The sequence below is a fragment of the Anopheles merus genome, chromosome 2L, assembly GCF_017562075.2.
Source record: "Anopheles merus strain MAF chromosome 2L, AmerM5.1, whole genome shotgun sequence".
Taxonomy (NCBI): Eukaryota; Metazoa; Arthropoda; class Insecta; order Diptera; family Culicidae; genus Anopheles; species Anopheles merus.
This window is the reverse complement of record NC_054083.1, coordinates 22,780,837-22,807,650: the sequence shown is the minus strand read 5'-3', so window position 1 is coordinate 22,807,650 and position 26,814 is coordinate 22,780,837. Positions and strand designations below refer to the sequence as shown.

Genomic DNA, 26,814 nt, shown 5'->3' with positions numbered 1-26,814 from the left:
TTTGCCTTTTTCATCAATCACACACGCACGCATAAGCTGGTGCGCAGAAAAGGAAGATTATGCGGAAAGTAAAGGGCGGAACAGAATTATGAATAATGAAATGTTTCTGAAGGTGTGACAGCTAAGAATGGCATGACGCTTGGCGGAAATAAGGACACTATAGCAGTTAACGTTTAAAGATACTACCGGAACGGGCATTGCAGGTAGATGGTTTTGTGATTTTACAGCAATCCATGCGTTGAGTTCATGTTTGGATATTTAAACTCGAAAAACTTCAAAATTTAATTTTTAATTGTGCTCTCCCGATAGGAAAACCTCTATTAAAACTGTCCTGCAAAGTCTATCACACCCCCTTCGAGTGAAGCGCACTGCAATCAGCTTGTTAACGAACTGACATTATGCTTATTATCTGCAATCGACCAACTTATCCACCACCCAATTTGCTTGTCACAATTTTGCAGCCTGCATGTTCGTAATGCCCCACAGCAAGAACTGCGGTGGATTGTCAATGAGACACAGTTTTAATTTCTGTAAGCCCAACTTCCTGGCTTTCCGGCTGGACGCACATGGAAACAAGCGTTAATCGCGCCGCCGCTGGAAGTCTCGTCCGGAGCATAATAAAAAGTTTTAATCTTCGATGCGGTAAAACTTTGCATCAAGTTCGATGGCCAACACTCCGACATACACACACACACTCGAGTGGTGATCAAGAGCGGTAGGATGGAGTGAAAAAGTTTCTTCGCCCCGTTCCGACGCGTCCGATCCAACCGACACCAAAACTTGGCCGTGCGGACTTTCAAACAGGATTTCATATTTGACATCCCTCCGCCACACCGTCAAGTCACCGAAGGCTGGCTAGAAGGAAAACTCGTCCCGTTCCGATTTATTACAAGCAAATAGGAGCTACAGTATGGAGGAACCCAAAAGCTATCTCGAACTGCTATCGAGAGAGTCGACTGATTCTTTAATTTATAAGACGTCTTTTTCTGGGGAATTTGTAGCATTACGCTAAATTTGTAGCCCCACAAGGCTCGGAGTCTGTAGCGGCGTTCGGAAAAGGTTCGAACTTCTCGCTCGACAGGATCGGTTGGGTAAGAAACACAGAAACTAGCCAACCAAACCGTACACAAACACACACGCATGGCAGCCAAGAGCCAGTGCGGCTTTGAAGGGCGCTCTGGTAAGCGTGTGGTTATGTAGCGTTTGCGTAGCCCGCTGAAGACTGGATCAATACCGGGTCGAAGCGAGACTTAATTTGTCGTGCAGTAGATTAAACGAAGCTTCGGGGAATCTTTTCCCCTACCGGACGGGGAGACTTTTTGGTTTGATGCTTTGGTTTTCGATCTTTGGATGTTGGAAGATTGTGTGTGTGTGAGGCAAAAGTTTCGTTTCTGGGAAGAAATTACTTGGCATCAAGGGGAAAAGAAAAGCCACGTCTAAAGCATCGTTTGTTGAAAGCAGTTCAGTAATGAAATTTTTCTTCGCTGAGCATATTCTTTTCCTCAGTATGTTATTCTTTGTGTTTACTTTAGCAATTTTTTCACATGGGTTGGGTTGAAAGTCGATCAAGCGTGTAATTCTATGCATTATTTTCGTGAGTGATTTACTTGTTTGTTGTTGTTTGGTTATGGAAGTCTCTTTTCTTTTATTGGAATTGCCAATTACAAGGATCATTATACTTGAATTGAAATTTGAGTTCCATCATAGAGTTTTCCAGGGATTTTCATATTTTTGAGGCACTTTCTTGACTATTTATTGAGCTTTATGTGACGAAAATTGGACTCTATTGAATTCCCCATATAACTGTCCAAAAAAGGTGCTTTTGAGTCTAATTTCGATCACACAAAGTTAATTTACGAGAACTCATGAAAAACCCTATATCGTACACAGATAGAGATTTTCATAAATGTAGAATTGATTTTCTTAACATACCTCCTGACGACCTCCTATTGCAAATATGGCCAAGAGGGCAGACAATATTCAATACATCGTATACTTTTTAATGTTTTCTTTCACTCGAACAAGCGACTTGTAGATTGCACATTAACAATTCGATCGGCTGCGTATAACCTTCGCAACGATTAAAACCCACTCTCCTTAATGTTGTGCTGTGTTGCTTGCGCATTTCAAATTAATTGATTATCGGTTTCCCATTTGCCACCCGATCGTGACAATATTCATGAGCCGTTAGTAATGTTTCTACAACAACGTCCACCGCGGGTCATGTATTTTAATGCTTTCACTCCGCGCTCGCGCACCGGGCAAAATAAATACTGCTCGCTGTCGCAAGCGTCGCCACCCGGAGCCACGATCACTCCGTTCGTTAGTTCCTCCTCTCCCTCTTTTCTGCTTCATATTTAATCTTGCACCGATGCCAAAGGATGGCTTTAGGAAAAGAAGAAAGAAGAAAAAAACGAATTGAAAAGCAAAAAAAAAAGATGGCACCATTCCAGGACGTTAGAGAGCGCCACCCTGGGCGCACTGATTCAGTTACGCTTCATTTCCATTCGATGTGACTTAATTAATATTCATGAATCGTTACAAGTTTATTATTCCACCGTTTCGCTTGCCACGTGCAGGCGGACGGATTCGCATCGACAAGGAAGTGGCTGCTTTCCCGATCCACTCCGAAGCTCTCCCTATCTAGAAAAGGGACCAACTGATCGGAGATAAGAAGCAACGAGCAGTAGTGCATGGGGATGAGGTAGTACGCTATGTTTTGTTTGTTCAATTTTATTTAGTACTTCGCAATCAACTGCGCCGGTCCAGTGGTGGATTTGCTCGATCCAGGTTGCAACGTATAGAAACACACACACACACACACACACACACACACACACACACACACACACACACACACACACACACACACACACACACACACACACACACACACACACACACACACACACACACACACACACACACACAACACACACACACACACACACACACACACACACACACACACACATACACACACCTACATATACAACCCCTCCCCAGTGCTCGTTGATTTGGAATCGGGAGGTTTATTTTTTATTGAAATAAATTGTGTATGAGTTGAATTTTGATTGCGCTTCAGCGTTCCGGAGTTCGGTAATCCGCATCGAACGAGTGTGAGAAATGAACCCGGAAAAGGTTGCCCTTTTTGTGCAGCTCGGTCAGCGTGCGGAGAAGCATTCGATTCCGGAAGCAATCCAACAAATAATTAGCTTGCCATAACTCATCGGCAAGGAAGACAAATTACGTCCATCAATCAACGTCTGCCCGTCCGCCCCGGGCCTGAGCTCAGGTTTGTTTAGGGCGCTGGGCGTACCACCCATGAAAAATGCAATCAATTATCGAATAATAAACTTTAATGGTTTACGGTACGGGATTGGAGGGTAGAATTCGTTTAGGGCTTGTTGTGATTTAAAAAAAATGGTGAAAAAAGCATCGCTTTGATGGCAAAGGGGCATTGATTGAAAAATGCTGGGTTCATCCTCAGCAAGGGAGCAGCAAATCCTGTTTCAACTTTGCTTAGGTCTTTGAATTAAATATGTCTTTTTATGTTTATCATCGTAATCCATGGCATGAAAAATGTAGGCATGCTTTATTTCAACGTTAAAAAGGGAAGACAGAAGCATGCATCATCAGCATAAGTTAATTGCTTTTTCTGAAATTCGATCAAGCCAATCATCCTGTTCTTCCCTTGTTTTCTAAACGACTGATTGGTTTAAAACCACACCGGACAGATGAATTAGCTGATTCAACGATTTCCCAAATCCCTGCATTCCCCACCTGCCCCGTGTTTCGAGTTCCCCATTTGCCAACATGTAGACTTCCTGCTGCGGGGCGGTTTTGTTCTTCAACCGCAGGACTCAACGGTGGATTTAATCGAAAAGAGGGAGAAAAAAAACAAAACAGCGACAAAAAAAAAAACCGTCCGAGAACCTAACTCCTTAGGGAGTTTGAAACCGAACAGCAACCCCGACACATGTGGGGTTGAATATTTTATGTCATTTATCGATTGGCCGACCGCACTGGCCGTTATATTTATCGACCTATATAACCAATCGCAGGCAAGGCTATTTCCAGTGTGCACAGTTTGTGCCGCAACGTTCTGGAAGCGACCACACAGACACACACACATCCACAAAACGCAACAACTCTTGGTGGTGATGGTGGTGGTTGTTGTTGATGTTGTTGGTGAGCGGACGATTTTACGATCGCTCCGTTTGCGGCGATGTGGCACCGCGGGAGGGTCTACACAAACACCGGTGGAATGAATTGAAAATGACGGTTTCGGATTTTAGACGGCGCTGGAAAAAGGACATTTCGGAGCTCGGGCGCACAAACCTGTGTCTATTTTTATGGTGCCGGCCGTATGCGACAGGGCTGCGGACATGCGGCACACAGCGCACAAGGTGACGCGCTCCTTCGGTGATGATATTTTAGATTTCACCATTTACACCCTTCTACATTAGTCCATTCTAGGGAAGAATGCGACATAGGCCGTTGCGAGACGCACCTGGAAATTCGCTTCCCCCGGCAGGTTTTTGCTTTTCTGCTTCGAACATCAACATTCCACATTTCGCCCCATGAGGTAGCGCAAAAGAGTAAAAAAGCGGGAAAAACAACGCAATCCCAAAAAGGACGTAACGATTTATTGAACAGTTTGCTGCTCTCCTGTGCTTTGAGTTTTGATGTACTGACCCCGATGAGTACGCGCCATTATCCCTTTGTGTGTGAGTGAAATTTCAACCTCCCAGCCCAACCCCCACTGTGCGGGGCGCGCATCAGGTTTTACGCGTGGAATGGAATCGTCATAAATAGCGAAGTAATTTATTCATGCCCCCGAAAAAGGTGAACGGCAAAACTGAAAGGATATGTCATACCGATCTGTTTCCCCGATTCTGCTTCCCTTCCCGATGGTGTGCCACGGCGGGGTGTTTCGGGCTTGCCGGATGCCTTCATAAACTTTTCCGAACACATTTCCCCCCACACACACACACACCGACACACGTCGAACGATCTGTGATGATCGATGGGAATGGAGCCAACGCCGGAATGATGGCTGCACTCAAGTGTTTTTTTTTATGAATGCCGGACCCAGTGAACGCGGGACGGTCGCTTTGTTCATAATTTAAAAGCTCGCCGGGTTCAGCCGGAGGCTGGTGGGCTTTCGTCGTGCCGTTATTAATATGAAATACTGTTCAATTTGTAACGTTCTAAAATGATTCTAATGCCTTAAAGCATAGACAGTTTCTGCCCCACATGCTAGCAATTACTGCCATTTTCGAACAGAGGTACGTTATGATATCGGACGCAAATGAACCATGCATAATAACGTAGAAGCTTTCGCTGTGCCTCACAAAGAGCCTTGTACCGCTTTCGAGTCCAAATAAATAATTGTTGGAAGCATTTAAACAGTGTTCAAACGTGAAAAAGAGTTTGAAGTTCAACTGAGCTGCTGATGCTTATTTAAACATTGGTTCTCTAATCAACTCAACATCGTAAGCTTAATATTTAATCAGTAAAATCCCACAGTAGCATTATCAAACTCATGTCGAGTATTGTTCAAGACTTTTCTGCCACGGCTACCTAGAACTGGAAAACTTCTAAGAGCAAACTCGATGAACTTAATTTAGTATTGCAGTTGAAGAGATTTTGCTGTAACACACTTTAAAGGATAACACTTGTTTTATACCAATCAATAAATCTTTAATCTAGAATTTCTTTCATTTTTTTCGCAGCTTCGCAACAAAATCGTACCACTATCTTACTAGCCCAGTGCTCCAAGACGCAAGTAGAAAGCATTTCCACTCAATCCTACGGTTCATTCACCGTTTCGTTTCGTTCATGGACCAGAAATTGGCCACTGCTTCACAACGAACTGCTTTTTCGCCCCTTCCAACTACCGATAGCTTCTAGATGCAAGCAAAGCTCGTTCGGTGTTAGTGCTCATAAATCATTCATCTAGGCTAGGTAGGTTTAATGATGTAAGAAGGAGAGAGAGAGAGAGACAGAGTAAGGAGGAACGACCTGAGCAGCCATAGCCTAGGAGATTGATGAAAGTGACGAACTGTGCAGGGGAGGAAAAATTAGGAGCAACGGTTTCCTGCTGGCAGCGCGTACCCTTCCCACTCCCGGGGGAATTGCATGTTGTACACGCAACAGAAGTAATTACTTTCCAAAAAAAAAGCATCAAAAAGCAAAAGCAACAACAACGATAAACACAACGACGTACAAAGGAAACAGCTCGAATAAAGAGTGTTTTCAATGTGTAATGGAGCTTGGTGGTGGTACTACTTGGTGTGTGTGGTTGAGGTGAAAGAAGCAAACAAAATCGGACAACAAAAATAGTGCCATGTTGAGCAATAATAGGATTTCGTTTAACCATTTCAACACGAGCACAAAAGAGAGCAAGTGAGAAACCCCAAGTGCAAGGGCAAAAGATGTTATTGATCCGATCAATCACCTCGCCCCAATACTTCCCTCCCCCTCTAACGGTGCGGCGCGCAATAAGCGACGAACATCATAATCCAATATGACACCAAACCGGTTCCCCGGTACACCCCGGCCCAAGAGTGTACGCAGACCAAGTGACAGAAATATTAACGGACTGTGCGCTGTCGTGCGAGAATATCCTTATGTGCCCCTCGCACGACCTTTACCCCTTTTGGGTGTTATTTGCCAATGAGTGTGTGTGTGTGTGTGAAGCAAAAAAGAGGCGAATGTATTAATAGCCAGCTTACATGTTGGTACACACGTACGTCAGGCGTCCGGAACCACGTCCACTGGTGGTCCGGTCCCGGTACCCTTTGGCTTTTACCGAAAGCAATTCGCCATCGCAATGTCGCCACCGAGCTGTCGTCATGCTACTGGAGAGCGAAGAGGCAGTATCACCGTCCTCCTTTGCACTGCTTGAGTTTGGCTTGAGGTACCTTCAGCAACAAATCCACACACAAACACACACACACCGATGAGATACTGCGTGTGAGTCAGCGCTGACGAGAAGCCTCACACGAGTGACCTTCGGCCGCGCCCGCTCATCGGGGCTACAAGTTCAGTGGAAAACTATTGACTGTGGGCAACCTCCTGTGCCGCTGTGTTGTGGGGCATCGTTCTTGAAAGGAATAGAAAGCGGGCAGGTTAGCGGCAAAGAATTTGAAGAATTTAGACACACACGCGCGAGCAACCGTCGGACTGACGGAAGCACTATATCCAGCCGCTTTAACCGCCACCGACTCCACGGTGGGATATCAGGGTGGAAAGCAATAGGCGTGTAAGAAAAAAAACCAAGAGCGAAGCGGAAAAGAAACGCACCTTTTCGCATACTTTACGGCGTGCACGGCGTGGAACACATTTTTCCGCTACATCTACAAACCTGAAGGATCCCTATGGGTGTGGGTGAGTGAGAGTACATGTAAAGGTATCACATTTTCCGAGGCAGTAGTTTCGATCGATTGAAATTCACCTGCCCACGTCGGTGGCCGTTATGTCTCGGGGAAAAAGCTTTCCCCACTCAAGCTGTCTCTTTCTCTGCTTTGCCAGCTGCCTTACCTTTTCTTTCTACGCGGCAAGCTGATTCGTTTCATCGTCTCTTATTTCAGAGCAAAATTCCTGACCTCACCCTCCACTTACCCTGCCAGCAAAAAGGATCTCCCCTCGTCTTTGATGACATATTTGCGTGCGATATCGAGCGAGAAGTTTGACATTATGCGACCGGCTTTCCTTTGCCGCTGCTTTCCTCCCTACGCCAAGGTGTGTTGAGTGTTCCGAGTAAAAGAGAGGGGGGAGGGTTTCGGTGAGTGAGTTTGTTTTGTTTTGGCCGTTTTTTCTTCTTTTAAAGAAACTCGATACGACGCGAGCGCGCCACTTTTCGTGCGCCATGTTGGCTCTGTCGCGCGAGGTCGAAGCACGGAACGGTCACAAATCAATCAAAAATCCGTGAAGATGGCGCCGGGGCAGTGTTTCTTGTAAATCAAGTTGAATTATTTCATTCCGCAAAGCTACAAGATGGCTGCAGGACTATGGTACATCGGATAGGAATGGCAAGAGGTGTATTGTTAATTACGATCTATTAAATTGTTGGATCATCATATTTTTGAAGGGTTCAGTTGAAGTATTTCGGTGAGAGATTAAAAGTAAGCTTTTAGAGCTTTAAGAAGGGAAGAAAGTTTCCAGCTGTGTTATAGCAGCATGAAACCGCTTTCTTAAAATTATTTCGTGCGTGAAGTAGTTCAACATAACCCAGTTTTTCTCCGTAACATTACGCCTTGTTTAGCAGAACTGACATGCGTTTGAAAATCCCACAAAACTATCTTACCCATCCAACAACATCCTACCCTTCCATCGGTCATGCGTCCAGCGGCTGCTAACGGCGATGCAGGTTCCGTGTTTTCTCTTCTTTTTGCATTGTCAAAATTCCATTTCATCACTCACTGTCATACTGGCGTTAGTGAGGCAAACATTTCTACATTTATTTTGCTCTTTGTATCTAGTTCACCATTCCTTTCGGTTTCGCGAAGGAACTACTGCTCATAAACACACAAAGAAACACAAGAAAATATGAGGAAAAATTCCGCTACTTCTTTGCAAACTTCCGGATCGAAAACCTGCCGTAAGTAACACACACACACACACACACACATTTTGCGTGCCGTACATCCTCTGCATGGGAACGAACCGAGCGATGGTGGTAAAATGGTCGATTTGCTGCCGGCAAAATAGTCGGTGACCGTGGCCATTTGTGTGGCAGACAGTTTGTAAAAATGTGCAGACGTGCAGAGCCAGACACAGCACCACAGATCCGGCGCGAAACGGAACGCTGCTCCACAATGATGAAGTGGCTGTCACGATTGTCGTACGATGGAGCAGCCTGGTCGTTCGGTTCGAGGCTTCTACTGCTCCCTTGCCATCGTGTACTGCAGTTGAGTTTACGTTTCAATACCGACCAACAAGCCAGGCTTGTGGCAAGATGAAGCACAAGCTTCCTTTCTGCTTGGTACCGTGGCACCGAAAACAAAATGGGCCTGCAGTCAGGCAGTTGACATCGAGGGACTGGCTGGCGCAACGGCAACAGACCCGGGCCAAATCGGAGTCAAACGACTGACGAATGGAAATGAAAAATAAAGGCTCTATCCAAGTGGCAGCCTGCAGCGTCATGCGAATGGATGTATTCCCATGGTCGACCGGCAGAAGTGAGCTGCGTATGTGGTCATGTATGCGGCCTTTGGACGTTACGTGAGCATGGTAACAATTTCAGAAATTGCTTCTACTCTGTTCTTTTTTTTTTTAGGGGTTTTGACCAAAAATAGTCGATTCAATGTGATAAAAATCGAACAAAATCGAAAAATTGTTCATTTAAAGAAATTGATTTTTTGTTTGATCGTCCGATTACTAAATTTATGAACAGAGTATAAGCTTCTTCTTCTTCTTTGGCGTAACAACCGTTGCCGGTAAAGGCCTGGCTCTACCACGAACGAACTTGTAAACGAACGGAATTGACTCTCGATGACTTAATAGATAGCCAGTCCTACGTATTGGAGGAAACGGTCCATACGGGGCTTGAACTCATAACGGGCATGATATTAAGACGTGCGGTTTGACGACTGTACCATGGGATTGGTCAGGGTATAAGCTTAACAGAAAGTAATCTCAGTTTTATGCTTCTTATAGCTCATAACGGAGAAACCATATTTTCCATTGTCATCTGGCACATGAGTCTCGTGTTAAGAGATTTAATCGATTTCTTGCAAGGAACCACTCATAACACTACACAACCAGATTTCTTCCCCCAGGCACGGAAAAACCCTGTACCTGTACGGATTAATAATTTAAGCTATCCATAAAACTTAATTGCCATCCGCTACAGACGCTTCAAACGATACGATAAAAGTTGACTCCGGCGAAGCGTTGAAGGCGTCGGTAGCCATCATGACGCCCTGCGAACGACAACTTAAAGCGCTCCTGTGCAACGTCCTGTAACGCACACCGCTCCCGAGTGCCCGAAGCATACCGGGAACCATATTTAGCCTACGGAGCTAAAGTTTCGTACGGAATTTAAATTTCGCCCGAAGTTACGACACCGAAGTGAACCGTTCGCTAAATGGAACGATGGAACGATTTTATCTGGAACTGACGCAGTTCGAAAGAGAATTATCGATGTCCATGAATAATCTAGGGCAAGAATGTGATGGCTCCGTCCATCGCCAATGGACGAGCCACACCGAAACGATGGACAGGTATTAAGAATGCTCAATAATTGAATATCCAGAGCCGATGAGACGCCGATGAGCACGTTTCGTTACGTTTCTTTGGCAATTAGGATTACTTTGTACGGGTCGGAAATTGGAAGATTATTTTTATGACGGTAATGGTATCGGGGATAATGGTGTATGATATGCAAATGACGGATTTCTCAGTTTTAATTATTCTCGCTAAAAGATCGATACAGAAATAAAAAACCAATACGATTTAAATTCAAAATTGTTTCAAAGCTTTCAATATCAATTTGTCACCCAAATCGTTCGAGCACTTCTTCTTCCAATTGCGCAATTATTTAACCAAACAATAAAGCAAAGATGATAAATGGCACCAGCCACCCGACCTCCCGAACGACCTATTCATCATTCGCCCTCACCCGATGCTGATCGGTCGGGGTTACCCAGCCCCCAACGCTGGCCACAACATTTGTCACTTTTGGTCTTGTCATGCGTGAAGATGAAATTGACAGAAGGGAAAATTGAGACCAGGCGACACCGGAGGGAACACGTGCAGCTTTCCAGTTCGGGTTTGGGAAGCAAGTTCCAAGAAAATGCGCACTACTCCTCTCGGAGCTCGAGGTCCATCCACACATGTAGGCATAGCAGTGTCATGCCTGACTTATTGCTTCCTTACCATCAATCATGTGTCGCGACGCATGGCAGACATCAGGTTGAAAGTGTGGGGCCGTGTGTATGTCTATCGAAATATGCGCTATAGAAAATAGGGTACACTTTGTTTGAACATTTCTATGAGGCATTAGCATTTTTGTTGCTGCTGTGTGTTTGCTTTGGCCATCACTTATCACGCGTGTCATGTGTTGAAAGTTTGGACGTGCGGTTTTGATAGCAACAGGTGTACGGCAGGGTGTACGGGGGCTTTTTTAATGCTGCTGGCTTTCGTTGGATGGAGGATTTGTGGTTAGAGATAGTTGGTTAATATGATGATGTAGGCACCAAATTATAGTTTTAGGCCAAAATGTTCAGCAGTGGTTGAGTTGCTTCACGATGAGAGCTGTGGAACTAAAGGAACCGAACATTGTCCTTGAGATAAGCCCACTGATTGAAAAACTTGGAAGTTCAATGCCATCAGCTCACTGAAACCGTACAAATGTAAGACATTGATCTGATTTCAATGTCCAGCTTATATAGCTCGACATTATTGTCAGCTTTTATTTTTCACATGTGCCTTTCAAATAACATCAAATTTGGCTAAATGTCTCAGAAACGTACGTAGAACCTGGATTTAATAACGATCCTAACTCATGCACAAGCGGAAAGCGTACCGAAAACAAGGAAACATTTACTTCGTTTTTATAATATTTTTGTTTCCTTACATCCATCATCCACGAAGGAGACATTCAAAACCACATTAGTCTGTAGAGGACGGATTCAAATCTAAACGAGTCCATTTTGTTCACTATAAACCAAGTCAAATAAAGGACTTTGCCAAAATTCATTACAATACAAAAGAAAGCTAACCACCGCCGTACAGTATGCAAAACAGTGGTATGCTTTTTATGCAAACTATCTCCCCGGGCATAGGATAATAATTTACCAAAGTTTTGCAATTACACGCAACACAGTGTGATTACGCTCGTTAAAAAAACCCCCGTTTCGAAAGCAAAAACCTTCGCCAGCCATAAGAGGACGAAAACCACACATAAAGCAACGCGCGGAAAGTGTCACGCTTGGCTATCTTACCGAAACAAATGCTCTGCAGTTGCGGTGCGGTGTTGTGCATCTGGGAATGAAAAAGAAAATGCACAAAAAAATGGAGCAAACAGACAAAAAGCCTTCGTTAATGGATCCATGTGGTACAGTGGGGCGCGTGCGGGGTCGAATAAATCAGATACACGAGACACACAGAGCAGGAGCCAGCGTCGAAGAAGCAAGGTACCGTGCTTAAAGGACGATCAAGGAAGAGAGAAAAAGTATATCTAGAGCAACGTTTCTTCCCTTCGCCCACAAGAGTAAAACAACGCCGTTATCCAGGATCCAGCAGGGATCCGGCCCAATGTAAACACTGCCCCGGTAATTACTCTCAAAAGTTCTTCACGAGCAACCGAGGTTCTTCATAAATGTCCGCCTCTCGTTCCAACTTCCCTGTTGCTCATCTACCGGCCTTTCCGCCTGTGTGTTCATCACACGAGTAGGCTCGTAATTACGGCAAAGAAGATGGTGCATCGCAACCGTGTGCCAGTGGAGCGAACGCTTCAAATTGGAAGTGATTGTCCGACGGATCGGACGTGCAAAACGGACAGAGAACAGACACCGTCGCAGCGCACCGTCGTCGGGATGGACCGGGGATGAAAATGTGGTACGGTGCCCATAATTATTTGCCCAACGTTCGGGACCCTTCCCAGAAGCCCAGGAATGTGGGCCTTCGACGTGTTGTCTAACAATTCATCATTAAAAAGCGAGCGATCTTCCACCGGTCCGGTCTTGGGTTCCAGTCCGCTTGGCCAAGGTGTGAACACTTGAAGGAGGAAGCGTTTCGGCTCGGAACATCCTGGCGTATTCTGGAGGAGTTGGGAACGGTGCTTTGAAAAGGACCTCTCCTCGGTTCAGCTCCCCAGCAAGTCTCGCAACAACCCGTCCCCCTGCCAAAAGGGACGATGGGAAAGATAATAATGTTTGCACATTCAACTTTACTCCGCCTATGGCGCCGCCCCGTGCCGTGGTTGCCGGGCTGAGATGGTTTTCGTGTCCGGCACATCGGTGTCACATATTTCGGGCGTATCTCTGCCGAACATCGCTCCATACAGCGTTAGGCAATGTTGTCGCCTGGTAGAACAAAGAACAGGCCGCCACTTTTCGGGCCGCCCGAAACGTGAGCCCACGTTTGCGTTTGTGAATTGGGGGATCGGCAAGCATGTCCGCTTGTCGTGTGTCGGTGTCGTCTGGGTCGTTGTAATGTGCAATACTCACTAGGCCGGGTGAGCGTGTACGCTAGCACACGTCTTCCTTAACGCAATTGAAAGGAATGCAAAAAAATGGAAGTGATGCGCGTCCCTTACAAGAGTAGCACAGGCAATGCGCTTCTTCATCCTTCCGGAGGGGGATGTTGGCAAATCATCTTTCAAGCCCCGCCACCCTGTTCATTCTCACCGCTATGATATCTTCCGTCTGTCTGCCAGGGAGCGGTTTGTGAGTGTTGTAGTTGCCTTCTAGAACAAACGAAGTTTTCATTCGAAGGTTTTTAGCACCGACCCACCGAGACAAAATATAACAAGAACCGCCCGTGGGCGGGCAGGGATCCACAGGCAATGGTTAAAATATGAATGAGGAAGCTTTTGTATATATTTCATTATACCGTTATGCCCGTTGTAGCGGGAGAGTGCCAGTGTCTGGCCATATTGTCAGCGGGGGTTTTACCGTGTTGCACAGCAATAGAACTGAGAAGCAGGGATCCTGGGGGGTTGTTGATCCGGTTCCTGTTCATCACTCCCAACCGGGAAGAGAGGGGATCGAGCAAATCTAATACCCCCGGTGCAAGAAAGGACTTTTATGTAGCGCCACTCAGCCCTAGAGCACTTTCGTCCCATACCGACGGTGTTCTGATGGTTTGTTTTATTATTTCGTGCACTGCGTCTGAAAGTGCTCGTCCGGCTGCCGGTTGAGCGTTTGTAACAGTCGAACGTTTTTAGAGAGAGAGAGAGAGAGAGAGAGAGAGAGAGAGAGTTTGTAGGAAAATCATAATGGAAAATAAAATCTAAGCAAAAAGCAGCGTTTGATGACCCAAACCCTTGGTATCCTCGGTAAAGGAAGTGTACTTGAAGTTGTTTTTGTTTTATTTCGCTGGGACCCTTTTGGTTTGCCTCTTAATTTTCGTAGAATTTTGCACCATGTTTTCCATTTTATGTCCCATCCTTCCTTAAGATTTTCATCGAATTGCCAGGCTCTTTCCATGTATTTTTTTTATTTCTTTAATGGACACGTTCTTCATGTCAGTCTCAAGCACGGAATTAGCGCAAACCCAGCTAACGAGCTTGATTTTGAAGCTTTTCTTTGCACAGTTTTAAAGACATCTGGGAGGAAAGTTTTCCCCTACCACAACAGAAGCAAGGGACGGTTTTTGATTAGGACAACCGCAAACTTTTTGCAAGACCGCAAAAAAGCGCCTGGTGGTGGTGGTGGTAAATTTGAAAAGTTTATAAATCACGCTTAAAGATGCGACTTCAACTACGGAACGGATGAGCATTGATAAAGATTTAAGATCGTGGAGCCAGCAAAAAAAGGACAACCATTAAGCGGGCGTGTAAATAAATCATTTGGAGAAAGTTTAATTGAATTGGTGGTGAAGAAGAGGACAACACTTGGACACCGTTTAGAGGTGCAATTTAAAACGTGTGTATTGACAGGGAAATAATTGTTAAGGCTAATTTAACGCCCTTGAAGATGATATAAGATCTAACTAAACATTATAATTGTTTAAACAATATCTTCTAACGTTAAATTGCTTTCTTAACCATACACTTTTTGGAAAGATAGTGAAGCGCCTTACGGGCTGAAACAAATCCACACGGTTCCGGCACGTCCCGCCATACTGGTGGGGTGTAAAATTTTAACAACCCTCGACGGAACGCACCAAAAAAGGATGTTAAGCAATGTAGCGCATTAAAAACGAAAAGCAACGAACCCCGAGCAGTGTGGGTACAGAGGCAGCAAGGCCACGAACAGTGGGAAGGGATCATAATCATAATTCTAAAAACGCAAACGCGGACATACTTCCATCTTAAATCCAGCTCCCAGTAGGAATGTAATTTCTAGCTCGCACCGAAATTGGGGAGGGGAGAAAAGGGCGTAACCGGTCCCATTTCGGTGCTCTAAATGATGGATTGTCGAGCCGGAGCAGCGCTCGTTATATTGCACTTTTGTAAGGAGCTTTTTTTGTTTCTTCGTTTCCCTGCTTGCTCTAAGTTATCCTCGGCAGGGGAATTTTTGTGCAGATTATTACATGGAAGCTTTTATGTTTGACTCTTTGGTTTTGGGATTTAGCTCTTTTAATTTAAAAAGAATATTCCTTGCAAGCTATTTGCGTGAAATATTTAACGAATGAACTGGCAAAGACACTTTCCGCTGTTTGAAGTACTCTTCAGCAGGTAAAACGATGATTAAGAATGATTGTTTTCAAATAAAATAATGAAATACGCCGAATATTCTAACAAAACTCAAGAGATTCAAGAGGATTAAAGGAGGTATATAAAAATCACATTAGGATCCTTAGAACTAACAATTTGTATTAATATCAAACAATTAGACGCAACATAGCATCTAATGCTTCAAATTGCGAAACTTCTGCCCTAAAAAGCGTGATAGGATTGCATTTAAATCAAACTACCGCACTTGTCACCGCTTCAAGGCGCGTACACTTTCTTTTATGTCGCACAGTTTTGGCTTCGTTTAATGTTCCTACTGGTGTATTTTTTTTTTCTTTTTCTGCAACTATTTGGAACAAGGTCAAGGCAAACACGCAAGCTGCACCTCGTACAAACAGCCCTCAAACGACACAGGGTAGTTGTGTTACCTGCGGGCGCTTTAAATAACCTCAACCCTGCTAGAGAGGCGCGCGGGGGTAAAAACGAGCCAAACAATTGCATGTGAAATGAAAGTAATAGTTCTAGCCATTGCTCGCATAAATCCTGCAGTGGTGAGTATGTCAATGTCACCAGCTAATAATGGGTTTGTACTACGGTGCAAAATGATTCTCAGTTTAGAATGAGTAGAAGATTAAACGGTTTTAGAGGAAAGTTTTATCAAAGCAAGTCCCTCAATTGTTGTAAAGGATTCAATACTTATAGGTATATCATTTACCGGTATACTAGTTTCATAATACTATTTTTTTAACAAACGCAAACATAGAAACCTAACCAAACCAATTTCAATCTGCTGCCCTTTCTCCAGCTCAGGTCAACCGCATTGGTTTGCAAATATACTAAGGGCACGTTTCGAAACAGTGGCTCCTTTTCACGGCGCCATCGTCGTTGTAGGCAGTATTGATTTTTGGGGACCGCACTTAGAGCAACCAAAAAACAAAAACGTAAGGAAAAAGAAAACCTCCAGACACACAGCACCAGGACTGCTGCAGTGGTTGGCTCCATCGAGTACACGATTGTTCTTACGGGACCTTTTTCGTTGCTTGTTCCCAGCCGCTCACAGTGCATCAAAACCAAACCGAATCAGAATGGATGCTCGCTTTCTGCCTACCGTTGTGACTTGGGCAAGGTTAGGTCGTTAGTAAATCCGACCCGTCGGGGTTGCATGCAATGTGGTCGACGCGTAATCCAGCCTAACGCTCAACCTCAACAGGATTCAGTGGCTAAACTGCATCGAGGCTTACCTTTTTTCGCAAAAAAAAACGAACAAAAACTAGGGGGAATAACAGACGGGGTAAGAAATTATTATTACTCGGTGACTTTTCCACCCCGCTTCACGAACTTTGAACTGTGTCATGAGTAAAAGAAGGAGATGGTGTTGGAGCATAGATCAGGACGAAAAAAAACTAAAGCTAAGGATTTCTTGTCCTAACCGGGGCTTCTGTTCTAATTTAGGTATGGAGTTGGGGTTGAGATTCTTTTTTGTTTTCTGCTTCTACAAGCTCCGGCGTGCTACGGAGCGAAAGCTTAGCATAGCCGGGGGTTGTTCTTGCTGCTGTACAAACCGGTGCAGCTAAAATTTACGATTAGTTCGTGTTATCGTACCATAACAGTGTGGGGGGCACAAAAACGAACGAACGAGGCGAAATAATACACACACGACCCCGTAGCCGGTTCGTTTTGCAACGGAAAATGAAAGCGTACGAATGTAAAGCCAGACGCTGAAGAAGGCACAATATCCTGTTGTTCAGTACCTTGTTCTTTCGATTTCAGACTCGCTGTACCGGTGGTCGTCCACAAAACGGGGAACGGGTTTTGTGCAGCAAGGGAGAAGAAACATGTTGGCTGCAAAGGCGAAGGAGCTTGATCGAAATAATTCAATTTTTTCCCTCCTTGCATGTGAAGCTATGCGTGTGCTTAATCGTAGGGTTGCATAGTAAGCTCTACATGCTGATTATTATGCGCACTCGAGCAAGAAACCTGGGCACGGAGAGCACAACGGGGTTGTGGAATGCTAGAAAGCCTCCATCCATAAACGCCCGGATCTGGAGCGAGATATGGAGAGTGGTCCGAGGCCAACATGCATCGCTGCAGGTGGCCATAAATGCAAATTAACAACAGCACACACAACATAGAGAGAGAGAGCGCCGGGAACACCTGTGTGCAGCAAAGCAGCGCCTCGGACCGTAATCCAATCACAGAAATGCACCGCAACACATGGCGACGGGGTGTAATTAATAATAAATATCGAAACGAGAAGCTTTCATTCGCTCACCACCGTTATAATGGAGTTCACCCGGGTGCGTTTGGCTAGCAATTGGAAGGACAGGGCAGGCCCACAACGCTACAAATGGGAGTTTGGTGCCGCCGCGAACTCGCTGTGACCTTTTCGGGAAAGGGATAAAAATAATACGCCACTATCTGCTAGCCTTGAATTTCGAACGGCCCCATAATTGTAGCCGACCTTGCGGATAAACAATGTGTTTGTGAGTGTGTGTATGTGTATGATGCAGCAAACGAGAGACGTATGCCGTGCGCCAGTGTCCTGCACTGTCAACTGACAGCAGCAACAAACAAAATATGTCCTTCCTTTTTCTGCAGACTCTTTGTGTTCCGTCAGGAGCAAAATTATTACCAGCACGATATGATATGCATTTAATTTAATTGGACTAAACATTGTCCAGCTTCTAGTAGGAAGGGGGAGGGGGAAAGCACACATAGAACTTTTATGGTAATTGTCTCGTTTTCTTGCATTGTTTTTTTTCTTCATGCTTTCCGCCACCCGTTTGCTTCTCTATACTTGAGTAAGGCACGCTACTTGTTATCTTGTATGCAGAGCCTGCCCGAGTTGACATTCATGGGCTGAGGGAGAACGGAACAATGTAGAAACAATTTATGTTATCCCTTTTTTATGATATGGTGCAGCTGTAGAGCAACTGGGAATCATGAAAAAAGAGCAGCGTACTTGCATCGTACACATGTTGGCCGTTTGAATGGGACTTTTTAATCAAGAAAAGAATTTTATTTATGGTGAGATGCCTTGGAAATACCGTATCTCACAGATAAAATTGATGAACACCGTATCACAATTCTTTTAGGAATGCAAGAGCAATGTATTCTAACAACTGGATGGTTTGCGAACAGATGCTTCTACAAGAATTTAGTTTCATGAACTATTTCCCACTGAATAATAGGCTAAATAGGCTTGAAGTGCAGCAAGAAGTTAACAAAGAGAGAGAGGGAGAGTAAATTCATGTCATTTTCTCCAATAAAAGCTAGGGAATAGCTTAAAGCAACAGCGTGCTACATCAAAGTTAGCCTGCCGGCATTCTTCAAGCGAAACAAAATGGTTGTGAAATTAACTTTTACCGGAATGCTTCGGAACCACGGAACGGAACAAAAGCGCTGGCCATTATTGTCTTACTCCTTTCGCTTTTCGGGGCGATTCTCGTTCAATTTAGCGCTCCCACCACCATCACGAGAGATAATGAACAACGTAATATAGACGCTGTACCTATTCGAGCGCACTTCCTTACGCTGCTCATTCTCGTCCATCATGCCATGCTGTCCATGCTGGCCAGTGGGTTTTTTGTTTTATTTCCGTCGTCCAGTTTTTGTCGCTGCTTCCTGTTCGTGTTCTGTGCCACCGCTATGCCAGACTCATTTAATCGCATCATTTTTTCTCATCGTCTCCCAACACGGCTGCTTCGCAACTTCGGAAACTTACCCCTTGAAACATCCAGCCTCGAACATGGATGTGATTCATGTACGGTCATTCGGTTCTTTGTGTGAGTGTGTGTACATGGTTTGCTTTAAGCAGGAGCAGGGGGAGAACATTTTTCCATCCTTGTCCTCATTAAGCGAGCTTCCCCGCTGACAAATTTTCGGCCTGGATGGATTGCACGTATGAGGTCATATTTTTCTGGAAGACACGTTCCGTTCTCCCACACACCATACGCCATACCACACCGGCGCGTTTTTGTGCCACACTGGTGTGATTTATGCTGCGTCAAAGTGCTGGGACAGCTGACAGCAGATACGGGACGGGTTACGCCTGTCCATCCTGTCCAGAGCGGAATGTCTTTCGCCTTCCGGTTTCGGGAGGGTTTTTCGTTTCCGTTTGCACCGTCGCACTAAAGGGCATCATCGCCTGTTGGTGTCATTCCTCGAGGGGTCATTCCCTTCACGTGTGTGCCCGTTGCTGTATGCTCGGGGCTCGGTGGGTTCCATCGGGACACCGAACGGACACACCTTTTCCACCACCCAGAAAGGACGAGGGATATGTTTTATTCATGAAGAATGATTGAAAACATAACACCCTTCTACCGTGCGCTGTGACGAGTGGACGGGTTGGAACAATACCGACCGAATGCTGGCGGGAGTGGGGGGGGGGGGGGGAGGGAGTATAATGTAGAGACTTGTCAAACGTACGAGCCGGCGAAGGTGACGGTGGTGCTGCAATTTGGCCCTAACGATGGTGGGTGTTTCGAATTATGTTTATTTTTTTGTTTTTTCGTTTTCAGCATTTTATTGTGATGGCTTCTTTTGAGCTCTCCATAAAGGACGTAAGGGGACAGCTTTTTTCTGTCGATACGTACAAAAGATTGATTGCCATCAACAAGTCTGGGCTGTGCGCAAGGATGTACGGTAATGTTAGCCCTTTTTGGTTGTTTTGGTGCTCGAAAGGTGTACATGAATGGTAAAAGGTTGATTTTGTAATGGAGATTACAAGCTAGAAAAATGTCTTCTTCTTCTTCTATTTGGCGTAACGTCCTACGCGGACATGCCGGCCTATACAGGCTTTCGAGACTTAATTCATTACCACGTAGCCGAATAGTCAATCCTTGGAAGTCAGAATCAAATGCATTAATTGAACAAGCTCAACTCAATCATTTTTAAAATCCTCAGGATTGGTTGCAAAGCTTGAAAGCTTGTTTTTTAACATATACTCTGTTATAAATTAATTTATTTATTTGTACATGTTTGAGATCGATATAAAATACAAAAATATCTAACAATATTACAATACAATAATATCTAACCTATTGCTAATAGATGCACAAATAATCGAAAAACGAAGGACCTAATTGATTCGTTTAATTCGAAACTGCGTGCCATGGTAGGTATTGGTTCATTTGATGCGTAGATATTATTGCTACGCTGCACTTGTACGAAAGTGTTGTGTCTTGAACTAGATCTTGGAACTTGAATTATTTTATTACGAAGTCTTGGCGCATCTATTTCTCCATTTAACAATTTGCTCAAGAAACTTTTGCTTTTTCCCGACCATTTACTAAGCTTTCTAAACCTAAAAGCATCGATCTATAGGAAAGCTCCAAACTATTCAGCCATCTCAGAAGGCGTACAGCAAGTTTAGTTTTATTGTTTTACACTTTTTCAATTTGTGTTATCCAGCGATCTGCATAAGGACACCACACTGTAGAAGAGAACTCTGCTATAGAACGAACGTAACTAACAAATATCATGCACATACACATAGGACCAATGAATTAACTCGTCATTTTACGTACCAACCCAAAAGTCATATTGGCTCTACTTTTTATATTAAAGAAGTGGTCTTCTTCTTCTTCATTGGCACAACAACCGTTGTCGGTCAAGGCCTGCCTGTACGCACTAGTGAAGTGAGCTTGGCTTTCAGTTACTTATTGTTACCATAGCAGGAAAGTCAGTCCTACGTAGGGGGGCACGGTCTATTCGGGGCTTGAATCCATGACGGTAATGTTGTTAAGTCGTACGAGTTGACGACCGATCAGTTCATAGGCGGTTGATTACCGATCGGATCATTCCATGTCTTGATAGCAGGAAAGTTTCATCCACAATTCTCAGCAATAATTTCTTTCCTTCTGCCAGAACACATACCTTCTGTCGAAACTTATAGATCATATGTTGTTTTTTGTTGATAGAAATATCTATACATAATCGCGACCAAAATCAAAATCATACATTATCGGTAGTCTATTAAACCATGTTGATTTAGGCGTAATATAAATATAAAAGAAGCTATATCAAAAGCATTATTAGCATTATTTGGTGCACAAATCTTCTCAACTTTCAGCATTTGACCATAAAAGGAATATCTTAAGTCAGCAAATATATTTTTTGGCATTTCATGTTAACCTGAAGACTTTATAAGGAAGCTACCTCAGGAACTGAGAACAATTACGCTAAGACACGTTTTAAAAACTCAGATACAACACAATTTCAATGGAACCAGTTTATTTAATGAATTAAGACTTAATTCAAACCTCTTGTCTCTTTATTAAGGTGCCAGTTTCCCGGTAATTTTTAGGTTAACTTTAACGTACCTTAAAAACAGCACACCACCCACCAAGCATGTGCACAACAAATATTGGATGGAAAAAAGCCCATTAAAGCCCAACAATGTTATCCCGTGTATTTGTCGTGTGCACTTTCCCCGTAATTGATATAAATTTTCCACTCAAAGAGATAATTACGATTCATGCAGCAAAGCAAACAGGCAAGCAAACAAGCAAAACAAAAAAGGAAAACCCCAATTGCAAACAGCGGAACACCGGTTGCAGGAGAAAAGAGTTAAAAAGACTATTATTGCACCGTCATCAGGTTGCATTCACTAAAAAACAAGAAATAAAAAAGCCTGACCCTTGAATAAAGGCACACTTGCACATGCAACAGCAGAGCATACAAATGCAAGCGAAGAAGAAGAACAAAACTACCGTTAACCCATATTTGCCAATGCATCCGAAAGGCATTCATTAATGAGTACAGGAACGCGACCTGCAGCTGCGATGGGATTTCGTTTGCGTAGCATCGGGGTGCGGTCGGCTTTTTTTGGCAGGCAATCATATTTTTCTCTAACTTCTCCTTTCCCTCTTCCTGTATGTTTATGTACTCGTGCTGTCTCTCAAATATGCCTCCGTATTTCGGCGTGTAATGATAGTTTTTTTTGCGCTCAGTGTTTGTTCCTGCTCGGTGTCGGCTCGGTACAGCATTTTCATTAGCATTGGCCCGGTTTCCCTCGTGTGCCGTTTGTGTGTGTGTGTGTGTGTGTGTTTTTTTTGCAATCATACTTGTGCGATTTTTTCCTCCCGTTTCGTCACCCCGTGTTGGCCACTTTCGGCAGCACCAGGCAGGACCAGGCCAGGCCGGTGATTTTAAATATTTCACACGCTACCGTGCACACACAATCGGGCGCAAGCGAACGGCATGTCATCACGAGCCGGCATGTGCAGTTGGAACCGTGTTTGCTCGAGAGGTTTGTTCCCAGGTGGCAGGTGGAGAAGGTGTATCAAATGGGCGGGCAGCTTATAGAAGGCCACATGTAGGTACAACGCGAGTACCGAATACATCGACCGATCCCCGCACGACTGCTTTAATATAAACCCGAGTAAAATAAATACCAAAAAATGCACACATACACACATGTACATGGTCGGTGTGGTGCGACACGTTGCGGTGGCGGCCGTGGACGGATGAAATTTAAATATAAATTTTTGCGACACTCCACCGCCACCTAGCGCGCCCGCGTTGATATCGTCGCCACCCGTGCGTTGCGCGGCTGAGCGCGACGCTTTAACCCAGTTGCGCATGATCTTTGGGAGGGAAAGGAAGGGGGAGGGGGGGTGAGGAAGAGTTTGCGTTGGTTTCTAAAATATTTTCACTTTTCCACCGTTCGACGTCACCTGACCAGCCGGCGGCGGTGATGTTTTATTTGATGTATTTATTTGCGCTACTGTGTAAATGTAACGTGCGGGGGGCCTGTTAGGGCCTGTAGTTTAGACGTAAAAGGATGGATTTATAGCGTAGCGTATTTTATTGCCACGACAAAAAGAAAACGAAATTAAACCTGGCTCCAAAGTGCCACCAAAAGCAAATGCCCTTTTTTCCACACATGCTTGTACTTGCATGTGTTTATCAAAAAAAATAACAGCTAACGATCACACACACATACAAACACCACTCATTCACGGCTCATGAAGCGTATGGTGTGGCAGGCGTCGATGCTCGTGCCGGAACGATATGATCGTTCGCGTGGACATCATCATCAAAAACCTGACGAAGGTTCTTCCGCTCCCACCCTCCTCCAATCCGCCTCATCCATAAATGAAGAAGCGAAACCTTCGCAAACTAAGCTCCTGCATTCGATGGGGCCAATCGGTACCGGTGGAACAACGATGAGGGAAGGGAATGAGAGTGGGAGAGAAAGGCCAAGCTGCCAAAGAAAGTGGATGACGGGTTGCCGAAGAAAAACACATGTCAACAAGCTAGTTTCGACGGGTTTGGCTCCAAAATAGACAAGTGGTGGGGAGGTATGGCACACATACACAAAAGATACACACTCACATACACACTCAATTACAGCCCCGTTCCATGTTGGAGGCCGGCTATGATTGATTGAGCGAATCAATTTTCTGTCACCGGGAGTGTTTGGAGGAATCGGTTATCTTGTTGTTTTTTGCTTGGTTCATTGGAAGTGCCGGTAGCAGCAATAGGTGGCACCTTCACGTTTCGGCTTCGGTGTCCTTCAAGAGTTATTTTAAGTCGAAATGGATTCAGTGAAATGGATAGAAAACAGCAATTTGGCAGGCTGGAAAGGCGGAGCTTGTGTTATTGCGACTGCCAAGATGTGCAGCAGTTATTAAATCGATGTTTGGTGTGATTTGTTTTCCAGATGAACATGAGCAAGGCGTCAAATAACGTTGAGAAATGGTTGTTTTATGTGTTTTTCGCGGCATCGTACAATGGCCATAATGGAACTGTGGGTAAAGGTACACGTGTTTTTTGAAGCATCATTTTTTGTAATTATTTGTCATTTTACTTTTTAATGTTGGTATTTTTTATATACCTTGTGCTTTGAAAAGTTTGAAACCATTAGCACTGATAAAATATAATAAAGAATGTCCAGTGGATTAATGCACAACAACCTTTTCTGTTCTGTTCAAATTCTTGTAAGAACAGGCTAGTTGGCCATACCACTTGAGTTGTTTTAGAATAATATCGAACTCACACAGAAGAAAGCGGTATAAACAATACAGCAAAAATCATTCCTTCTGATTAAAAAAACCATAAACCAACCGCTGTTTCACCAAACTCTCAAAAAACACAAAACAAGCCAAAAGTAAAACTCTACCACCAACCGGAAAACGTCCACAGCGGTACGAAATAAAAACAACATTGTAGCAGTTTGAAATATTTTGTAGCGACCATGTGGCACTGTTTTCTTTGGACCGTGGCGCGTATGGACTGACCACCTCGGGAGGCAACAAAAATGAATGAGCCACTCGTCGAGGGACAGCATACAAAGTAAATAAACAACAAACGGTAAGTGAAGCAAGTACTAATGGATGCGCCTGGTGGTTCATACAATTCCAATGAGATCGGGCAGAAGCAGAAGAAAAATAACCGAAGCAAAACAGGTCTTAACGGGAGGGTAAATATAAACCATAACGAAAAATTGTAGCCATAACGTTTGAAGTACGCCTGAAGTATACATCTGAATTTGAAATCGTAAAAATACAGACTGTTCTTACGTCAGACAACTTTCTTCGCTCATAATCTGACCATATGAATCACGTTTTAATAATATTCATTTATTATGTGGCTTCGTATTAAAATAACATCTACTTCAATCATGCCTAACTAAATTTTCATTGTCAGAAGCAAACCTTTCAAATGCCATCGTCATCATTCCTAGTTTCATAAGCATTTATTTGTCAAACAATTCTTTTATCAGTCAAACTTGCCCAAAAATTGGTTACACTGTCAAAATTCAAAACAAAGCACAACACTTCATTTTGAAATGCTAAAAAAAAATGCAATACTGTTACAATTTCTTTTATTTGTGCAACATTTTCCCACCACCGTGGAGGGGGTGTTTCATTCGTTTCACGGGCAGTAATTCACCGAGCAGTGTATTCGATCCAGCTCACACAAATAAAAAAGTTGCAAAACAACCGTCGTTGAAGGCAACCCGTAAAAACGAAAAACGCAACATAATTTGTACATAATCCGAAGCATCCTTTAAAAAAAGAACATCGCAACCGTTTCCTCCTCCTCCTCCTCTTCCTCCCCCTCCTGCGCATGCACGCACGCGTGTGGCGTGAAAAACAGAACCACCACAATCCATCCAATTTGCACGCATCGCGCGCACACAAACGAGCGAAGCACCGCATCCGCTTTGGCCATCTCCACCTGGCACCCCCGTCTGGCTGCCCTTCCGTTCGGTGGGAAAAGATAATTTATGGAAAAAAGGTATCTACCGGGAGAGCATAAACTCCATTTATGCCGTTCCGCTCGGTGGGCCTTTTAATCAACATTCAGACTTCAGAAGCCGGCGTTTTGGACTGTTTCGCGAGCCGGCGGCGGTGAGGTAAGCAAGATTGGAATTATCTCCAGACCGACAGACCGTCGAACGGTGGGCGTGCGTATTTGGGTGTTTATTTTACGCCGAACGGCCGACTCTTGGGAGGAGGACAGAACAAAAAAAAAGAAAAAGAAGCAAAACAGACCATTCGTTGGGCTGCGATGATGCTGCTTTGATAAGCGAATTGAGCAGTCGCGGGAAAACGACGAACCACTTCTATCGGCGGGAAGGTTTATCTTCGGTACGCATAACGACTTTATCAAACATTTGAATAAGCAGCCCAATGGGGGAGAAGAGGTTATCGGATGGACCGCATCTAAATGTGTGCTTGATAAATGCAAAAACTCGGCTGATAAATCGTTGCTCGAAAATTGGAAGAAGATAACCATTGAAGAGTCGCACAACAACTCCCGTTTGGGGAAATTGTTGTGCAATTCTATGCAAAGTGCTTTAAAATAACGTTAGAGAGGGAACAGGTCTTAACCTCATTCTCCGAAATTATATCCAGCCATCTCGGAACGATCACGCCCCCAATGGGAAACGGGTTCTGGACATGCACAGCAAGATTTCAATTCGATCAAATCTAATCAGAACCCAAACTCCCATCACTACCATATTGCAAAGCAATCTGTTGCACCCAATGGGAAAGCATAAACATATAAAAAATAAACCGCCCTATCCGGATGCATCTCTGCAATTACCAATCCGTGAAACGAGAAAAGATAATCGAAATTGATTTCTTGGTGCTTCGTGATCTAGCTCGATGATGTCATCCGGTTGAGATATCACACTTTTTTGTAGCTAGAAAAAAATATTGTTTCCTGCTACACTGCACGTGCACTCCCGTTTCTGGTACGCCATCATCAACGCGCGCTGATGCAATTTCCTGTGGGCTACGAGATTCATGATTCCCAATATCGATTTTTCAAACGCGGGATGAATATCTCGCTGGAAACGCGTTATGCATTGCGGAAACGCATTTTACACACATACGCAAATACACACACACACAAACATATGAGGCCACTTTTCGCCCGAATCCATACTGGCAAAGGGAAGCTTCACACCCTTAATCGCTAATCAATAACGCATAAAAACTAAT

General features: G+C 44.3%; 1 protein-coding gene across 15 annotated transcripts in view; it reads right to left on the bottom strand.

Annotated features, from left to right (window-relative positions):
- The window catches only part of LOC121594452 (glutamate-gated chloride channel), a 123,201-nt gene that overhangs the window by 81,254 nt on the left and 15,133 nt on the right, over positions 1-26,814 (bottom strand). The gene's annotated exons all lie outside the window — the stretch shown is intronic.